At 38.8% G+C, this 21,920-nt stretch overlaps 1 protein-coding gene across 2 annotated transcripts in view; it reads left to right on the top strand.

Moving 5' to 3' along the window:
• The first annotated feature begins 2,076 nt into the window (after window positions 1-2,076).
• Window positions 2,077-21,920, top strand: part of b4galt2 (UDP-Gal:betaGlcNAc beta 1,4- galactosyltransferase, polypeptide 2) — a 214,791-nt gene continuing 194,947 nt past the window's right edge. Inside the window, exon 1 of one of the 2 annotated variants that reach the window (XR_014870507.1) lies at window positions 2,077-2,733. The gene's annotated coding sequence lies outside the window, so the exon portion shown is untranslated. The remainder of the gene's footprint in view (window positions 2,734-21,920) is intronic. The other variant, XM_085139623.1, reaches the window with a different exon arrangement.

Below are 21,920 nucleotides of genomic sequence, written 5' to 3'. Positions count from 1 at the left end.
GACTCAATGGGAGGTCAAATATGGTCAAATCACATATAGATTTTCTGCAGTCTTTAAAAATGTTGAGTCTTGCGGTCGTATCCGGCAGCCAGAACTTCCCAATTGACTTCACTTTTATCAGAGTCGTGATCCTTTCCTGTAGTTGTGTGATATAGTGTTTGCTTGAAGTAAAACAAAAGAAGTCTTTTAAGAGACCATTTGTTTAAAATGTTGTGCATTAACAAGTTAACAAGGAAAAACACAAAAAACCCCAACAACCCCCCCCAACAATAAGCTTCCATAAAAATAAAAAAATCTAATTGATATCCTGGGGGGTTTTTTTTCCATTTTTTATTTTTATGGAAGCTTATTGCTGTCCTAGTCAGTTACTAGAAAGGAAAGTAACATCTTTACCACCATTAATACCCTGTGGTATTACTGTCATTTAACAAGGGTCCAAAACTCTGACTCTGTTATATTTGCTGATTCATAATAAGAAAACATCCAAATTTTGCACCCAAATCTTCGTTTCATTGAAACTTTTCTTTTGAATGTTAGTTTTGTCTTGTGTGAAAATGTCAACTCTTCTCATTTATGTTCAACATTCCTTAAAGTTTCATTCATTTATGTTTTAAATCTCTGTTGTCTGTGGGTAGATGTTGAAAAGCAGCCTTTTGGGTGGTGTAACTGATTATTTTCTAAGCTACCAGTAACATAAAATTGAGTTTAGCCTAAAATGAGAAAATGCTGTAATGGTGGTGTGTGTGTAAACATAGCTTGAAAACGTCTTATGTTTTTTGATCATCATTCCACAGAGCTGGCAGACCACGGCTTTTTTGTGAATTGTCCTGTTTTTGGTTTTGGTTTCTTGAAATTTTCCCTCCACATACTCAAGAGTTCAAACACTGAAGTAAGTCTGGCCTCACAAAGGTGTCGGAGCAGTGAGATGGTCTTTGCTCTCATAAATGATAATAATCAGATGTGACTCCAAGATGCCTTCGGAGAACCAGGCTGTGTACCAAACCCCCGGGCTTTCAGTGACTGTAGATAGTACTGTGTGTACATTATGTTGATGTGATGGTGACTTGGAAAATAATTCAGTTTTCAAAATTGTGTATAATAAAAACAGAATCAGATTTTTGTTTCTGCCTTCATAAATGTCCTTGAGGAAAATAAAATGAATCAATCGAGATCTCTGATGGCTTTTTCTGTGTGTTTGCCTTCATTAAATGTGAGCGTATTGTCACCCAGGCCAATGAAAAGGCCGCTTTACTCTTTGCAGTTTGTACTTGTTTCCACTAGATGGCTCTGAAATCCACAGCATCTGCCTTGATAAAACAGCTGCTGAAAACTTTCTTGAGGAAATAGTTTTTTGTCCTGTTAACGTCTCAGCTAAACATTAATATCCATCTTTCAGTTTGCGCAGTTGAATAATTATTTCATCACAATGAAAGCCCTACAATTGTGGCGTAATATACTGTAATGTTTTAAACTTACAATCAGCTTGCTGACCTCTAAAATGTGCCCATCAAAGCTGATTTTGAAAAAAAAAAAACTACATCCAATAATCTCGGTAGTCTACCTCTGTTCCTGACATTTTCATCATCAACATATTTTGTCCAGTATATCCAATATCTCTCCCCAGCACATGTCCAAACCATCTCAGCTCTAAAAATGCCACCAAAGTCAAAAATAAATAAAGTATGTACATTTTAAATAGATCATTTGGTCAATTAAAGTGTTTGAACACCACAATTTAAGTGTCAAAAAGAAGTAAAAGTGAAAAAATAGAGAAAAAACAAACAACAACAAAACAACCCATTAAACTTTGGATGTTTAGAGTTAAAGATAATCTTGTAAAAGGTCTCTATTAGGCTAAACGCAAGTGGGGCGGAGTTAGCCTGTCTGTAATTGTCTAGCCTTTACAACACTTTATTTTGTTCTATTTAAAGCTTGGATTTACCAATATTTATACGGTCATACCGAACTTGTAGAAAATGGGTTTAAAACGAATTTAAAGGGATTAAAAAATATATTATTATTTTTACTTTTGAGTTATCTGAGTATCTGTCTCTCTGTAAATTTAAATGTAGACTTCATCACTTTTTTGAACTTCACTTGTATTGGGTATCGTTCAAAAAATCTTACAATTATTATTTTGCTCATGACTGCAGCATAATAATAATAATAGCTGGCAAAAGCTGGATACTAAATTATCAGCTCGCCTTGTATCAGGAAAAAAAGCGAAGGAAAACCCGGAGCGCGCAGGCTTCCGTAGGCAGCAGGAGCGAAAGGACCTGCTTGCTGCCACATCCTAAGAGCATCCTTTCTCTGCTTTCTTAACATCATCATCAAAACACAGCGGGATGACGGGAAATCACGAGCAGAGCATCTCTCTTCTTCCCGGTTTGCGGTAGAATATCGTCAGCGCTTGCGTTAACGTTTGACTAGCGTAATGCTACAACATGAAGCTTTTTCCCTGATGAAGAGCAGACATAATAGCCAGTCTGTGGGAAAACAGTGTAGTTATCCCGAGCAGAGTCGAGCTGAGCTGAGCTTCTAGCTTTTTGTGTTTTTTTTGTCCCCCAGGTTTTTTCAAACTAAATGCTTATTGAGAGTTTAAAAAAAATGGTTTTTTTTTTTGTTTGTTTTTTTTTTTATCATTTTTTCTCTCTCCCTCGGATGATGTGAACAGTTTGTAGTGCTCCAGCAGAGAAGATGCACAGATACAAGTATCCGCCTGACAACATCAAGGTAGGTGCTCCATCTGCTTTCTGGGATGCATTGTTTCATAAAGCATCGTACACACGCTTTTTCCTTTGTTGCTATTTGCATACTTAATTCCGCATAATTCCTGCAGCTTTTTAACATTTCACTGAGTTTGTGGATATTGTGAAAATATTCTCGCAATGCAATGCTCCTTACCCCTCTTTTGTTATCATGCACATTCCCACAAACCAGAAGCATCTTTACACCCGCCATACTAGGCTTCACTGAGCCTCCCATCACTGATCTTCTACAGTAAATGAACCATCTCAGCATACAGCATTCCTGTTTAGTTGGATGGCCTCTAAAAATCCACTCTGGAAGTGCAATTTTTTGCAGAATTGCTGGTGATGTTATAATAACATCTCCTGCACTGGCAGCGTTACACTAGGGGAATGTGAGTGAGGAAGAGGAGGAGGGGGTGTCTTCATAGCTTAACTAGGCGTTTTACACAGAAGCACTGGACCTAGATTGTAATCCAGTCTGACATCTCTCTCATGTATGACACGGTGTCTCTTTAGTGCTCCTGTTACAGACCGTATACTAGCCAATGAAGTACAAGTACCACAACTGCAGTATTTGTACTTTTTAGTACTTGTTTTGGTGCTGTATATTTAGGCTTTAGAAGTACTTATTTTTAAATCATGTTCAGTTTAGTGTACAAGTAACACATGTACTTGACCTCAGGGCTATTTTCATTAATTAATCTGCTATTTTATTCCTGGATAAACAACACGTTAAAATGTCAGAACAAAGTTAGATTTGTCAACCATGATTTCTTCACACCCGAAGTGCTGTTACATAATAAACATAATGTCTACTGAGTAAATAATTTACAAATATTTTATGTGTTATATTTTAAAAGAAAGCTTGAAAGTCACGTCATGCAGACAGTTTCCGCAAAGCTGTTTTGGCAAAGAATTATCCCGCTGAGCAGTAGTTTCTCACTGTTTTGTGAAAGCATCTTTTGACCCTCGGAGTGAGCCGGTGACTTCACTCAAGGCTTATCTGATGGCAGAGAGGGGACTGTGGCACTGGGACGTTTAATTACACCGGACAGGGTTTTCTATGTCTCCACCCTCAGGATATGAAGATGTAAACAGCAGAGTAGTTATTTAGCAAATGTCAGAGATTAATCAAGAGGGCCAGCTTCTTTTTACTACTACAATATGAATATGAAGTATGCATTCATACAACTGGTTATTTTTTTGGTAGCAGGCAGCTCTACCACACACACACACACCTACCTTAATCAGCAATGGGATAGCATTTCCTGTCTGACCTGTCCAATGGTGTGTCAGAAAGAACAACGCGACCGGGTCCAACATGAGGTTGTTTTTTTTCTTGAAACGTCTGAAAAACAAGAACATTTTGAGCCACTGTTTTACCAGGTTGATAAGTTAAAGTGAATTAATTTATCAGTCACAAACATAGGTAATGTACACATAATAATAAGCAGATTACTTTCTCAAACAGCTGACAAACAAATATCCTAATATCTAGAAAAATCAACCCTTTTCACTCTTGAGTTTCTTTATCCAGGCACACACAAAAGAGGGGGGAGGACTAAATCGTACTTGTATGTGTGTTGAATCAGCAGAAACTATATTAAGTAAGAAAATAGGCAATAACAATTATTTGCAAGCATCCCTGCCTGAGAGCGTCACTGCGTATATTCCACTGTATGCTGAGCTGTTACCTGCTGCTTGATTTTTGTGTTTTCCTTTTTATGTGAATAGACTTTTCTTTGATAAACTGATGCAGAAAAAGTTGCAAATTGATGCATAAAATTCACCTCAGCGCAGGAAATGAAGTGTGTGATGCTCAGACATCCCCACTTTTGTCAGCACCAGTTATTCATCATTAGTGGCTGAATAAGTCAGCTGAATAGGCAAAATGGAATTAAGTCCTAGCATTTGCTTGATATTTTATACTTTGTAAAACCTTTTTTATGGTTTTACTACCTCTTTAGAGTTTTTTTTACAGGTGTAAAAACTATTAACGGGAACATTAAAAAGATACATTTGCGATTGTTTGAATTGCCAGGTCACAGATTTCGTCCGAATCTGTTCAACCTAAACAGGTGACATGGTGTCGACAGGTGATTGGATTTTCTTGTGCATCTCTTCCTGAGTCCAGAGTAACATTTACTTTCAGACTCTTGCTTGATTTCTTATGTATATTTTATATATAAAAGGCATTTTTCTTTTCAGTCATGAGCCTCTTGTTAGCCTCGCTGGCTGCGGCACGTTGCATCACTGTTACAGTGTTTGGATCAGCTTTGCGTAAACACTCCAAGTTTTTCTATTTTATTTTTATTTTTTAATGTCCCGTCCTGCGTAAAGGAATTTGCGTCTGTTTCCAGGAATGGACAATAAGCAGGTTACGCTGCCACAGATAAACTTAATCCTTACTGTCCCTTACAGAAACTCTACAGAATGAAGCAGTGAAGAGCGGGCAGCTTGTATCACTTTGGTAACCTCTGGTTCACTCGTTATCTTCACCTTTCCGATTCTGGCGGCCTTAACAGCGACTGCTACTGATTCATTTTTCTGATCGCTCTTTCATGTTGGGATTTGTTGTCATGGGAACTAATCAGGCCATTCCTGAGTTGCCGAAGGGGGGAATTCAAAGTGTGTGTGTGGTGTCGTTTGTGGTCTATTTTTTTTTCTTTTTCTTTAGGGAGTAAAGTAAAGGTTAAGTTATCATCTTTAATTTATTATTAAGTATTATCTTCTGTTATATTCAGCCTGTGAGGACAGCGCTGTTTGCACAAGTGTCCCTGTGGACTGAGAGGGTGTTAAGATCATTAAATCACAGTGTCCTCAGTCTCAGATATGATCGCTGACCATATTTTTTTTTTTTGCACAGTTTCTTGCATTTCTTGTCATTTAATATACGGCACAAATCGCCCCGCTTAACCATGGGTGGACAGTGCTGCTGTTTCAGTGAACACTTTGACCTTTTAGTGAGGTGCTTGGCTGGTTGCTCGGCAACCTTACAAAAATGCTCTGGAACAAAAAATAATACTGCAATTAGAGATTAGCAAAGAAACGTTTGTGCAGATTAAACAAAACCCAAATAACTCTCAAATATATATTTATATTTTTGATGATTTTGAATATTTATTCAAGTATTTTTCTAAATGATCTTCCGAAGTATTTTTTCTAGCTGAACTGTCTCTTTCTCTTTTATCACAACCAGTTTCACTGTGCTGAGATGCACTACCCGCGCTGTTGATTCCATTTAAATCAAACTCCTGTTTGTTTTTACCCTTGGTGTGATTTATTTGGACAGATATGAACATGCTAATCAGATTTGCGTGTGGACCAAAGCAATTGCATCGAGACCCTTTGGAAGAGGTGGTCTTGGTCCTGTTCCCAATAAAGTGGTTCTTTTACAGTGAGAATAGAATCTCAAATCCGACCCAACTAGTAGGCGCAGCAACTAGCCTGCTGCGTACAGTTTTCCCTAAAGTATATCCCAGATAAATCCATATGTTTGCAATACCTTTTCTATTCTGCAGAGTATTCTAAAATTCCGTCTTCCTGTATTCACTTTTGTTCCTCATCTGGGCAGTACGCAAAGTGAATGTTCTTACGTTGTTTTTAGTGATACATTTTGGTTTGCTAGGGGTTTTCTTGGAGTTTTGTCTGTGCAAAGATAATAAATGTGTATGTGTGAAACTGTCCAACTATGGAAACGTAGTTCTGGACTTTTTGACTCTTTACTTTTTGGTTTTAGAAGTAAAGAAGCTTCTCGGATAAGAGGCGATCTTCAAAAAACCTAAAGAAGTTCAGATGCCATGCATGACAGAAAGCATACTGTATGATGCATTGTGTGTGGTTCTCACAGCACTACACCTGTCTTTTTTCATAATTTATTATCAGTGACTCTGGTTATTATTATCTCTGGTTGAATAGTCTGTTGTTTTGCTGTTGTAAAGATGATAAGTGAAAAAGTTGAAATTGTGTAAGACTGCACTGTTCAGTTTTGTACTTGCACTTTGCATTTGACTGTATGACATATAAAAGTCTTATTTTTGAGGACTAGGTGTCTGGTTGTCCTGATGGACTATGGTCTCTGGAGATTAACTACGGTGAGAGTGCTTTTAGTTCAGTTTGGCTTCCCATTATTGTATTGATTTTAAAATTGTTATCAGATTTGTGTTTAATTTCATTTGCTTGGGTATAGTTTCTTGTTACACAGACAAGTACGCCTGGAGAGTTGGCCTCTTACCTCAGATCTCTGTAATGAATGCATGTATGGGGAGCATGCATCATTTCAAAATGAGAAAAAAAAAGAAGACAATGGTGCTTCTTCCTTCTGCTGCCTTGATTTTAAAATAGAACTTAATTTAATTGTAATTTTGCAGAGATGCTAGATTGTCTCTTCTCTTTCCTGTATAACTTTCTGCGTTGCTGGTTTTTGTGTGTTTGAAATAGTGTGCTGTATATGTGTCGGATATAGTAATGACTGACATGGAGACAGGTGAGCCATTTTAGAAAAAAGAAACTAAATACTTAAAAAAGAATTCAATTCAATTAAATTTTATTTATATAGCGCCAAATCACAACAAATGTCGCCTCAAGGCGCTTCATAGATACAGAGAAAAGCCCAACAATCATATGACCCCCTATGAGCAAGCACTTTGGCGACAGTGGGAAGGAAAAACTCCCTTTTAACAGGAAGAAACCTCCGGCAGAACCAGGCTCAGGGAGGGGCGGCCATCTGCTGTGACCGGTTGGGGTGAGAGAAGGAAGACAGGATAAAAGACATGCTGTGGAAGAGAGACAGAGATTAATAACAGGTATGATTCAATACAGAGAGGTCTATTAACACATAGTGAGTGAGAAAGGTGACTGGAAAGGAAAAACTCAATGCATCATGGGTATCCCCCGGCAGCCTACATCTATTGCAGCATAACTAAGGGAGGATTCAGGGTCACCTGGTCCAGCCCTAACTATATGCTTTAGCAAAAAGGAAAGTTTTAAGCCTAATCTTAAAAGTAGAGATAGTGTCTGTCTCCCGAATCCAAACTGGAAGCTGGTTCCACAGAAGAGGGGCCTGAAAACTGAAGGCTCTCCCTCCCATTCTACTTTTAAATACTCTAGGAACAACAAGTAGGCCTGCAGAGCGGGAGCGAAGTGCTCTAATAGGGTAATATGGTACTACAAGGTCATTAAGATAAGATGGGGCCTGATTATTTAAGACCTTGTATGTGAGGAGCAGGATTTTGAATTCAATTCTGGATTTAACAGGAAGCCAATGAAGGGAAGCCAAAACAGGAGAAATATGCTCTCTCTTTCTAGTCCTTGTCAGTACTCTTGCTGCAGCATTTTGGATTAACTGAAGGCTTTTCAGTGAGTTTTTTGGACATCCTGATAATAATGAATTGCAGTAGTCCAGCCTGGAAGTAATAAATGCATGAACTAGTTTTTCAGCGTCACTCTGAGACAGGATATTTCTAATTTTAGAGATGTTGCGCAAATGGAAGAACGCAGTCTTACATATTTGTTTAATATGTGCGTTGAAGGACATATCCTGGTCAAAAATGACTCCAAGGTTCCTCACAGTGTTACTGGAGGCCAAGGTAATGCCATCCAGAGTAAGAATCTGGTTAGATACCATATTTCTAAGCTTTTCAGTGCCGAGTACAATGACCTCAGTTTTATCTGAGTTAAGAAGCAGAAAGTTAGTGGCCATCCAAGTCTTTATGTCTTTAAGACATTCCTGCAGTTTAACTAATTGGTGTGTGTTATCTGGCTTCATGGACAGATAGAGCTGGGTGTCATCTGCATAGCAGTGAAAATGTATGCTATGTCTTCTAATGATGCTGCCTAGGGGAAGCATGTATAATGTAAACAGAATTGGTCCTAGCACTGAACCCTGTGGAACTCCATAATTAACCTCAGTGTGTGAAGAGGACTCTCCATTTACATGCACAAATTGGAGTCTATTAGATAGATATGATACAAACCACTGCAGTGCAATACCTGTAATACCTACAGCATGTTCTAATCGCTCTAATAGGATATTATGGTCAACAGTATCGAATGCTGTTGACCATAATATAATATATTTATTGAGGTGAAACTTAGCAGGGTAGATATCCATCCCTCCATTTATGGACTTTATTACATCTCTCCTAGGAGAAAATAAGAACAGCAGACTAAAAGTAGAAAAAAGTCAAACAGAGCCAAAAGAGCAAATGTTATGATTCCATGTCTTTTTTAGCTGTTCACCTGATATTCTTCCACTTATGGTCACTAGTTATGGGACTCCAAACCAGTCATTACCCAAAAGCTCAAAGTATAGCAAGAAAACCCCCCCTCACCACTGTGCCACCACAATCATCCTGATTTGTTGATGCAAGGAAGGATTGACCTGTGCTTTCATGTTGTCGCCGTCCAAATGTTGCAGCAGAAATTGAGACTCAACCTGGCAACATTTTCACTCTTCTGTTGTTCAGTTTTGATGAGCCAGTGGGAAAGTTTCCTGTTGTTAACTGGCAGGAATGGCATGGTGTGGTCTTTTCTGCTGTGGCCAATCTGCTTCAAGGTACAATGTGTTGTGTGTTCAAAGATGCTTTTCCCCAGCACACATGCCACGTGGCCCACAGTGAGCAGCCCACAGAATCCTCTCTTGGGGGCCCAGAAAGAAAAAAACGCTCTGGACACTGGGGTAGCCTATATGGGGAAGTCCATATTAGGTTTGCCCAAAGGAACTCAATGTAGGTAAAAGGGTAAAAGGAAAGATTCTTATATAGAACTTTTATACTCTACATGAACACTCAAAGTACTTTATACAACATGTGTCATTCACCCACTCACACAAGCAGTATCGTGCTTTCTGTCTACCATTGAAACTCAAGTGAACACATTAAGAGCAACTCAGGGTTCAGTATCTTGCTCAGGGATACTTTGGCATGCAGACTGGAACAGCTAGGGATAAAACTGCCAACCTTCCAACTGGTAGAGGACCTACTCTATCTCCCCTGCCCACACGGCCCAACAGCTTACTCACAAATGCCCAATGTAGACCCCAATGGGCATTTTTACTTGCTCTCCATACCTTGGTCATAAAATATGGTTATTTATGTTACTGTTGCCTTTCTGTCAGCTCAAAGGAGTCTGTCCATTCAGTGTCAACAAGACATTTTCACCCAGAGAACTGGTGTTATCTGGATATTTTCTCTTTTCCAGATTATTCTCTGTAAACTCTGGATATGGCTCTGTGGGACAATCCCAGTAGATCAGAGCAGCTCAGACCAGCCCATCTGGCACTTACAACCATGCCGTGTTCAAAATCACTTAAATCACCTTTGTTTCCCGTTCTGATACTCAGTTTGAACTTAAGCAAGTCGTCTTCACAATATCTACATACCTAATGCATTGAGTTGCTGCCATGTGATTGGCTGATTAGAGATTTCCACGAACAAGCTGATGAGCAGGTGTTTCTTACAAAGTGGCCACCGACTGTCTGTAACGATACCCTATAGTGTTTGAAGAACGACTGTGTTATGCAGTAACTAACAACAGATCTCCTTTCACTTAGTTTCTTAGGTTTATCCTTTCCTGCTGTTCAGTGTGACTTCAGACTCTGTTGTTTGTACATGTTGTTTTCTTTTGCACTTAAAAAGAATAAACACCGCTTTTCAAATTGTTTACAAAATCCAAACACCCAAGGACACAGGTTGATTGGAAAGTGGTGGCCTTAAGCCAAAAGTCCCACTGATGTTTTAAGCCAAAAAGACACTCATTTAAGTAAACTGTCTTTAACACCCCCCCCCCCCCACACACACACACCCCAAATCCTCATCTCACTCCTTCTGCCCACAATCCCTCTCGCAGTGAAGCTTTCCTTCCGCTGAAGCACTTCATTTATTTCTTTGCTCTGTTGCCAAATGAGCAGCTGGATCAGACAGCGAGGGGGGGAAGAAGACAGAGAAAGAGGATGGAGAGGGAGAGAGAGGGAGAGAAAGAGAGGGAGATGATGATGTTTCCAATGTTGTCTATGCATTGTAACTACAGACGGGGCTTTGTTGTATTTGCATAATGCGGGTGCAGCCCTGCCTGCTGAGAAACAGTGAAAAGCAGCATCAAATACTTTTTCCCACTGTGATATCTCATTGATTTCTCTGTTGCTTGTCAATTTCATCTGGAAAAACAAATTTACGAATATATGAGCGGGAGTGGACCTTTAAAACAAAGCGGCGCGCTTGTTCTTCGATGGGAGACAGCAGGAAGAGGAGCAGAGAGGCAATGTGATATCAGACTTTTAAACAGTTCAGCCTCCTTGAGATCAGAGACAGCTGAGAGGCAATTTAATATCCGCATGGGCAGAGCTGAGAAGAGGAAGTTTTAGACAAGAGAACACTAGAGTTTTGTTCTGATTTGGTCGGCTTTTGTTCCCCTCTGTTCGACCTCGTCCCACTCAGCTTCTTTCATCTTGTTCTCTCTTTTTTTAATATGTATTTACCGGATCTGTTTGTTCTGTTCTGTTTTTGTTGTAGCCGGGGTGTAATTTATTTTCCACTCCAAGTAAAAGTAAAAATCTCATTGTCACAATATTAAAATAGCTGATACTGATCCATTGTTCTCTATTCCATAATCTCAAATTGGTAATTCTATATTAGGCAGTAAGGATGCTTTAGCATCACTTTACTTAGAGGTTCTGTCAATAGCTTTATTTATTTATTTATTGAGGTGAAACTTAGCAGGGTAGATATCCATCCCTCCATTTATGGACTTTATTACATCTCTCCTAGGAGAAAAGCCAGGATACACCTGGACTGGTCCTCCAGGGACAGCCTGTCTGCCTGCAGGGAGCTCTGTTGTCAGATGGAGGCAGTGTATGTGGTACAGCCGGTCTTTGGGCCACTCTTACTCGTGTTGTTGTTGATCTGTCAGACACCAGCTGAGAAAAGCAAAGTTAGAACGTACAAAGTGCAGAAGTAAAACTGAGTGTCAAAAACAATGAAAAGTACCCACTGGAAACACTGTCTGTGTTTTCCATACTCTATTTTTTTGTCTTTAAAGTTTATTTTGCGGTTCTCCCGTTGCTGGTGAACTCTACTATCGCTGTTCCTGTGAGGCGACAGTGCTAACCACTTTAACCTTTGCCACCAGGCTAAATGTAATTTTTGTTCCACCATTAGAAAAAAATAAATAATATATGAGACAAGGATTTGAGAAGTGCACAGCCTTAGGATTAAATTTAATTAATGGATGCTTAACGTTTAGCCAAAGACGTGGCCTTGCTCTTGGTACCTCCCTGGTTGATGTTGGGTGGCAGGTGAGATTAAGGTAATGCCTACCACCTACCATAAAACATAATACGTGGCCCAAACAACTGAGAAAAACTCAATAGTGCACGGGCGAGAGTGAAACACAGCCTGGGTGGAAATATCCTCCTATTTTCTTAAGTGGATTGCGATTAAATTAGGTAAAGACAGTGCAGTCATCTTCTTAGGATGATTTGCATTTATTTTCACTATCCCAATTATTTCTTTTTTATTCAGCACCTCTTAGTGTTTCATATTGATTGTAAATTTAGCTGTAAATTTCTGTCTTTCCTCTCAGCTTCAGCTGTGTGAAAACCTGCTAAATTAAGATGGTGAACATGGTGAACTTTTATTTAACCTATTAAGATCGCCACTGTGAGCACATTAGCAAACTGATGTTGTCATTTAGCTCACAGCACGACAGCTTCTACAGCCTTACACAGCCACTAGTGTAGTTGTATTATGGAGAGCTGGATACTGTATGCCAAAGATAAGGCCAATACTTTTGTGCCTTCTGTGTTTATTTTGGAGTTGAGTGGCCTACTGCAGCCTCCCACTGGATTTCACTCAGTCTGTAGACTAGGCACAGGGGAGGTTATTAAAAAAAAAAAAGCCATAACACAAGATTAAAAGCTGATGTTGTTTACAGTTATAGGTGTGCTTCACAAGTTTCACAAACTAAATATTTTTTCTTTTTATATTTTTATTACATAGGTAATAAAAAGATGTTGGTCTGGAGGGGATTGTTATTGTTTTGTATACTGTGAGTGGCTACAAAGAAAGACTGGTAAAGTTTTAGAGATAGTTGATACTAGAGGTTAGATAATGAGATAGCTGATATAGTTCAGAAGTCTTGAGACACTCATTTCTTTATATTTTGCTACCAAGGAGCAAGCTTTCTTGTTTTGTTTTGGTTTTTGTTCCTTTCTGAAGGACTATCAAGGTTTTTTAAGTGTTGTGTCTATACACAACAGAAAACTTAGCAAAGAACCATTTTTACATTATGTACATTACACATATACATTGTATTTTACACTATTCTTGAGTCGAGAAAGATGATACAGTCTGACAGGAATGCAAAAGGGTTTTTAGACCAACAAGATGATACCCAACGATGTATTAGCCAAACGCGCGGCATATTTTAGCTTTGTGTGCAGTGTGTCTTTAAAAAATCTGAGGAAACTAGACAAGTGGAAGACAAAAGAAGAAGTGCTGAGACTAAAAGGCTATCTATTATGTACAGCAGGTGAACAGCTTTTGAAAGTCTTGTCTGTAAGAAATGGAAAAAAAAGAATCCAACAAAGACCTGATGCAGGACCTGAGAGATGCATCTGACCCTTCAGTTGATCCAACTACTGCTCACAAGTCTCATCAGTGGAAGGGTGGCTGTCAAGAAACCATTGTTAACCCATTTAATCCCACTGGCAACAATTGTTGCCGTTTTAACCCCCTATTACGTTAACAAAATTAAACACATTGCTTGTAGGGGAAGTCTAAAGAGTAAAATGCATGCACTTATTTTGCAGGGAAAATTTGGGATTAAATGGGTTAAGGAAGGGAAATGGGGACAATAGGCTGAGTTATGCCAAATTACACAAGAACTGAATTGAAAATCAAGGCAACATGTCTGATTGAGTGATAAATCTAAAAATTAGAAATATTTGGTCCTGTCATGGCTGCCGGGGCGAGCCATGTGGTGTAGGAGGAAAAGGACCCAAAATGCAGGCAGTTGACTGGTGATGAGAGTGATGTTTATTTACAGAAGTGGCAATAACAAAAACAGGCAAAGAAGGGTGGGAAGCTAACCAAGACCTAAACTGGAGGAAACTAAAGAATAGACCTGAACATGGGACGGAGAACAGAGGATGCAGAGAGACATAGAACACACTGACTTACGCGGAGTTACAGAGAGAACCGCAGACGACGATGAGCAGAGGCAAACACACACTATAATACACACCAGGTAATGAGGAGATGACATGCAGGGGTGAACACAGCTGAAACTAATGGACATAACGAGAAGCAGACCTACAAAGTAAAACAGGAAACGCACAGACTGTTTTACAACACAAACACAGGGACACGAACAGAGCACAGAGGGAAGACACAGGTAGGGATAATAAACACGACAACCAACTCCAAAGAACTAATACAAAATCAGAATAAACACCAAACCCAAGATGAAGCCAAAAGGAAACACAAAAAGCTGGGTCAATGACGCAGGACCATGACAGGTCCAATCGTTATCAATATATATGGAGAGAGTGACAACTGTGAGGATCTAAAACATGGTGGAGCCTCTGTTTGATTTAAGGCTGTATTTCAGCCTGTGGTGTTAGGGACATGTCGAAATTATTGGAATTACAAAGACAGCAAAGTACCATCAGATCCCAAACTCAATGTAGTGAAAGTATACCTGGATAGAAAAACACCCAGTAGATTGCCGACCCTTAATCTCTGTCACTCTCTCGAAGCTCTAAAACTTCACTCCTCGCATTTCTTAGTGTGTGTCGTAATCTCACGTAAAAATAGAGGCCTACATATTTGCAACAATAAACATCTGTCAAAGTGACACACAACACTGTATAAGTCATGAAGAACTGTCTTTATAAACCTAGCTCAGGCTAGACACTATTGTCATTCCTCCCTTCAGGCAGGAGAACTTGATTGTATGACAGCTTGGACATTAATAATATAATTCACATTTGAGCCTGGAGTTATCACAACCATAAGGTGGGTCAACTGTTGAGTTCTCATGTGACATTGTTCTGCTGCAGGCAGAGAAATATTCTCTTCACCTTTTATTTTCTATTAAAAACACAGTTTCAATGAAAAGATCATAAACATACAGACACAGTGTTTTCATTTTGTGAATGACTTGATTTAATTAACGGCTGAGTAGTTGCAGCACTTTACTTCAGGGTTAGCAGTATACTTGTGAATTGATGATTATGATTTTCCTGTAGTTACATCGTTGACTATTTAATCTGCTACATGTCAAATAACAGGCTTCCTGAGAATAAAAAAGATGGTGCCTGATGTGTAATAACATTGTAATTTCACCTCTTGTTTTTTAGAAAATTAACAAAAAGTATAAGAAAAGCGTATTATTATCATTATTTTGGTCATTTGTTAGCAGTTTGTGTTTTTTTCAAGAGTAATGTTACTATGTTGATGAAGAAGTTAATGACGCATTGATTATGGATGTATTTTTTCACTAATGATTCACTTTGGATTCGCCTACCTTTCTTTTTGTTATGTCACTCATGAGGGACGTAGTATGTGAGATGAACTCATGAACTTAAACTGAATGAACTTTGCTGATGAACACCAAAAGGCCATTGCTGTGTTGACGTGGAGTGGCTGATTCACCCATGATGTTTTATCCTTTCCCATCATGACAGTGAGGTTGAAGCTCAGTCACTGAGCTTACGTGCTCTCAGACAAACTGGGCTTGACTGGCTGCTTGATCCTTTGATAAAACTGAAAGTGACCTTTAACGTGTGCACATGTCGGTTTTTTCATTAATGATGCTCAAAAATCAGCTTGAGAGGGTTTGAAATGGACAAAATTACATAAGCAAGAACTGTAAACAAAAAGGCTGAAATGAAGTGAGAAGTTGAACGGCACCACTCCTCGTTTTAGTTGTCTCATGTCTGCAGTCGGGTTGTCACCATACTAGAATTTCAAACTTGATACTAATCCTTAAGACGCAGTATAATGTTTTGATACCATGTTATTATTAACATAGTGGCTAATGTTAATGATAAAACAACAATGTGGGGGTTAGTCTTCATTTAACAGAAGGATACAATTATTTGTTTTGAAGAAAGTTTCTCATAAGGTCCCAGATTGAGGCTGGATTGTGGTTCCGTCAGCTACTAGAACTAGAACTAGAAACAGCAGCAGCCTACCTTAACAACCAGCATTGAAATACAAAATTTTAAAAATTTAAACAAAAATCCCCCAAAACCCTGTTCTCTTCTTTTGTTTTTTTGCACTTTCGAACAGCATCTTAAAATATGTCACATATACTTTATAGTTACTGTGTGATCATTACACAATGTAACATTGGTGTTGCTCTTAATGTTATTTTGGTATTTTCCTATCTTTATTTAAGAAAGATCAGATTATTTTGTTCATTTTTATTATGATATTTGAAATCAGGTTTCAGGTACTTTTCTGGGTATTGGTATTGACTTTGAAATTCTATTATTGTCACAATCTTATATCTGAGTATGTATTTTTATGAGCACATTAGTCTGCCATAATCTTAATACAGTATTTGCATTTTAAATATGCAGGTGTACAGCCAGTGTTTTGTTTTTTTTAAACTGCTGCAACTAGGGATGGGTACCGGTATCCGGTGCCATCATGGCACCGGTTCTGACATAAACGGTAGTAACCAGACCGAAAAGCAGCGCGCATTTCGGTGCTTTATTTCGGTGCTTTTTTTTCCTGAGCTGTGATACACTTTCTTCTTCCTTACATTTCTATTGGCGGTTGGCAAACAACTGAAAGGTGCATTACCGCCACCAACTGGTATGGAATGATACACTTTAGATTCTAGCCAATCATTTTACGTTTCGAGGATAGTAGGCGGGTCCAGGTACGTACGTTCTTTTAGAGCAGAGCTACAGATTAAAAATGCCCAAGGCAAAGCGGTCAAAAGTCTGGCTGTACTTCACAGCAAAAGATGCAAACTCAGCAGCCTGCAACAAGTGCTTTAAGCTGATACTGTCAAAGGAGGTCACACTTTAAATCCGATGAACCTAGCCCTGCCAGTGTAGCAGAAATGATGATGGCAGCAGCAGCCGTTCTTCTCTGCGTGAGTAGCTTAATGTTGTTCGTGTGTAATTTACGTTGAGTAAGCTAACCGCGTTATTAAATTAATGCATGTAACGTGAACTAGCAAACACCATCATAGCTACATGCGGCTGTCTTCTTGTTTGATGTCAGATACTCCCTTCACCCTGGCCAAAAAGGCTAAAATGACCGAAGAAAAAGTGGAAAACAGCTAAACATGAGAGGTTTTTGGACAAAGTTTGTGTTTTTTTCCATTGTTTAAGCACTGCTTCCAGCCCAGAGTGATACCATATATGCCCTATACCTGCAGAAAAGACTAACATTGTTATCTTTTACAAAAAAAACAGCTGAACATGAGAGGTTTTTGGACCAATTTTGTGTTTTCCATTCTTTAAGCACCGGTTTGGGCACCGTTTAAGCACCGGCACCGTTTCAAAAGTACCGGTTTGGCACCGGTATCGGATAAAACCTAAACGATACCCATCCCTAGCTGCAACAAAGTAATTTACCACATCTGGAAACATAAATTATGACTTTACTTTAAAAGGTTGGTTAGCACAAGGACTATAAACAGGTGGAAACAGCTCGCCAGGCTCAGAATAAGTGAAATAATAAATAAATTAAAGTATTCCTGACAGGATCTCTAAAGCTTACAGTCTATTACGATTTGTGTGTTAATCCTTACAAAAAAGAATGTAAAACATGTTAGTGTTACAGGGAATTATGGGGTTTTGTGTTTCTTGAAGTCAAGAATGTTTAAGTACTACCTACATGAATCAATTTATAAAATAGCCATACATCCATAGATCATAAATATGGACAAGGTGTTTGTAGGAGATCCTACACTTTGTGAGTATTCCAAATAATATCATGCCATCAAAGAGAAATGGCTGTACCACTGGAAACAGTATACATTTGTACATGTAAACTCAATCAGTGAGACTTAAGTTGTTTTTCTTTGACTTCCCTTAATGATAAAGGAAGAAAGTGGAAGTCAGGTCTTTAGATCTCTGAAAAATTTTAACCTAAGTTCAGTTTTGTGGGGGTTATTGTTGTGCGCGTATTTCATGATCAGACTATGTTAAAATATTGCGGCAAGCTATTTTCTTAAGTCCTGTGCAGTATGTTGTATTGTTGCCATCATACCCTGCTTCTTAGGGACGTGGCCTAGATCCTTCACAATGACAGTGTGTTCTCTGTCGCTCTATTTCCACCATCTCCCCTTCCCCCCCTCTCTCTCCGTTTTTATTATATCATTCACTGGTTTCAGATTTCATCACGGGGATCAAATTTTCAGCAAAGACGCAGCTACTCTGTGGTTTTCTTTGATTTATAGTTTTGAAAAAGCCTTTTTGGTTGACTTTAGATGTGGTGCAATACCTCTGACTGGATTCCAAATCTGTAATTTCGTCAGATATGCACCTTTAAGTGACCTCTTTTTGTGTGGTGTGAATGAAAGATTTAGCTTCTTTTCCTAATACATGAGACTCGCACTGTACAGGCTGCTTGTGCCAAGCCATAGATAACTTCTGTCTGTCTCACTATGTGCTGGTTGGTTTGTGGGAGATGAACTTGCCTACAGCAAGATGTGTTGGTGCCACGAGAGACCTCTGAGGCTCTATACTATCAAGTGTAGCATGGCTAATTCATTTTTGATAAGACTGAGAGGGCTGACTTGTAGGTTAAAACTCAAGAGGCTGGAGGCTCAAGAGGCAGAAGCTATGGAGGGTGGAAGACGAAAAGAGAGAGAGATGCTCAGACTGTGATCTTCATCCAGCCGTCATCCTGCCTTCACACTCAAACGTCACACTTAAACTTAGGCTTATTTACCTTTGAGCGTCTTTGTTTTGAGTCGTAGTCAATATATGAAGAAATATAACAGCCCCGCGTTTTTATGACCACTTGGGGGCAGCAGAAGCAAACTGTGAGGTCAATAATTACATATTTTGCATGACATGGTGAATTTGTTAGTAAATGGTTTCTTATTCACCCACTTTCTGGAGCATTTTCAGGTAATCTGATGAATGAGCTCTAGCTCTTTTTGTGCTCTGCCTAGCTCAGTAAAACACCTTGTGCAATAGTTAATAAAACTGTTTGCCAGCTTTTGTGATAAGCTGGTAGTCCATAGTCGTTTTATTAAAAACACTTAAAAAAGCAGCATTCTGCAGTTGAAAATGTGAGAAGTGTGGGTACAGTGAGGAAAACCAGAACAGTGAAGTTATGGCCTGGAAAACGATGACTTTAAAGCTGTTATTAGAGGAAATGCCTAAAATGTTAAGGTTAGAGATCAGTTAACTAAGTTTAGAACTTCGGACTAAAAACAGTGCAAAAAACTAGCCTTGTCCTATGAGTACCAAGTAACCTGATATACTGAATTGGTGTTTGTGAAAAACAACCCCCAAATCTCCTGGTTCTAAGCAGGAAGTTGCTTTTTCCTGGCTTGGTTTTCATTTGATACATGACTTTATAAATATCTTCACAAATGCATTTTTAAAATCAGCTATGTACCGATGAGGCCTTCAGGCTGAAAGTAGTTAAATTGTTACTTAATAAGCCATCACTTGCTCCAGCTGTGTTAGCTAATTATAGGCCAATCTCCAATGTCCTTTGTTCATGTAAATGGAGAGTCCTCTTTACACACTAAGGATAGTTATGGAGTTCCACAGGGTTCTGAGTTAATACCACTGTGGACATTGTACACGCCTCCCTTAGCCAGTGTCATTAGAAGATATAGCATACAATTTCACTGCTATGCAGATGATACCCAACTTTATCTGTCCAGATAACACACATCAGCTATTTAAACTGTAGGGCTGTCTTACAACCCTACAGTTTAAATCCTTCTAAATTTTAAATCCTTCTAAATTCAGATAAAAACGGAAGTTATTGTACTCGGCCCTCAAAATCTTAGAAATGTGCTATGTAACCAAATGCTCGCTCTAGATGGCATTACCTAGGCCTCCAGTAACACAGTGAGGAATCTTGCAGTTGTTTTGGACCAGTCTTTCGATATGCATATTAAACAAACATGTAGGACTGCTTTTTTTCCATTTGCACAGTATCTCTAAAATTAGAAGCGTCCTGTTCTGCAGAAAAACCCGTTCATCCATTTCTTACTTCCAAGCGGGACTACTGTAATTTGTTAATATCAGGATGTCCTAAAAACATCCTAAAAAGTCTATAGTTGATCTAAAATTCTAGTGCAAGATTACAGGCAGGGACTAGAGAAAGAGAGCATATGTCTTCTATATTGGCTTCTCTTCATTGACTCCCTGTTAAATCCAGAATCAAATTTAAAATCCTTCTCATCAAATACAAGATCTTGAATAATAAGTCCCCATCTTATCCTAAAGCCCTCAGAGTACTGTCTCACTGCAATAGAGCACTTATCTCTCAAACTACAGGATTATTTGTGATTCGTAGATTGTTTAAAAGTAGGATGGGAGGCAGAGCCGTCAGCTTCCAGGCCCCTCTTCTGTGCAACCAGCTCCCAGTTTGGATTGTTGCTATGACTTGGCGCTATATAAATAAGACTGAATTGACCAGATAATTAAAAAAATAACTATAGCCACTTCAATGACAAAAAAAATGTTTTTATGAGGCAACAGTGAGAGTCCTCTATCTGTTGTCTGCCTCATCAGTTGGTTAAGATGAGTATATAAACTAAACTAAACAAGGCATACAGCCTGAGGGCTGCACTGAGAACATCTGCTAAAGAGCTGGAGACTCATGATGCTGGGAGCGAGTGTGTATGTGCTTATATGTCTGCGTATGTATGTCTTTGTGAGGACCAGTGTGAACTGCAAATATTGGGAGTGTGTATTTTACGGTTAATACTTAGTTTTAGGTTTAAAAGTAAAGTATTTATGATGGGGTGAGGAGGTGGGTCATGCATTATATCAATTGGTTTTCTAGTAGAAACTGTGTGTGTTTATGGATGTGTGTAGTGGTGAAAAAGCTCTCTGCTGGAAAAAGTCTTATTCTTTGTTGCATTAAAGCCTGTTAGAAATGATCAATGGTGGTTGCACTGACGGGAAGATCAAGGCGCGTATACAATACGATCTCATATCCTTAATTTATTTGATATATTCAGCTCAATTACGGCAAATGGGCAGAAGTACAGGATGTGGAAGAACTGTTTCTCTTCAGTTATATTTTGGGTTTCAGTTGGTTTACAGTACTGTGCAAAACTCTCGATGACACCCCTCATCTTTATATTTGTATTGTAGGAGCCAGACTTTTTTATCATGTTTAAAATGTTTTGTTTTTGTTGTTGTTTGTTTTGTTTTTTTCAAATTTGAAGCCACTTCACACTGACCTTTTGAATTATTCATGCATATAAAAGGCACCTAACTCTAGGGATGAATCAGTGTTGTGAATACACATAACATACATCTTACCAAACAGCCCATTTTAATTTGTATCTTTAGGCACTTTGTTACTCGCAGCCTGTTACAATTTTTCTCCTATTTCTTTAAAAATGGCAGAAAATACCAAAAGTAATTATTGGTACATCTTAGCATCGTGTGTCCCAACAAACTATCTGCAGTCGATGAACAGTGAAGAGTGAAAGTTGGTCCATCTACTGTTCACTAAAGCCTCATCAGAAATGGTGTCAGTTGAACGGTGGTTGTCAGGAAGTCATTCGTAAGGAAGGGAAACCAGGAGTAAGGGCCAAGCAATGCCAAATTACATAAAAACTGGACGGAAAATCAGAGCCAACAGATCAAATGGAATAATGAAACCAGATGGGTTATTTTTGCTTGAAATCATCATCAATATATACAGAGGACGTCAGGAGAGAGGTACAACAGCGAGCGTCTACAGCCATCTATAAAGCATGGTGGAGGCTCTGTCATGATTTTGGGCTTTGGGCCCTTCAGACAGTGGTGTTGGAGATCTTGTCAAAATTGATGAAAATGTGAATGCAGAAAGTTATCATGAAATTTTTATCCACCATGAAGTATTTGGAAAGTGTCTGATTTGCGACTGCTTCATTTGCCTATCATGACTACAGAAAATACAGAATTCTAAATAAGTAGTGATGTTTTATTATAACAAAAATAATTATTATAGGCACTTT

This window comes from Neolamprologus multifasciatus, chromosome 18, assembly GCF_963576455.1.
Source record: "Neolamprologus multifasciatus chromosome 18, fNeoMul1.2, whole genome shotgun sequence".
Classification (NCBI taxonomy): domain Eukaryota; kingdom Metazoa; phylum Chordata; class Actinopteri; order Cichliformes; family Cichlidae; genus Neolamprologus; species Neolamprologus multifasciatus.
Note: the sequence above shows the minus strand (reverse complement) of the source record. Positions and strands in the feature narration are given on the sequence as shown.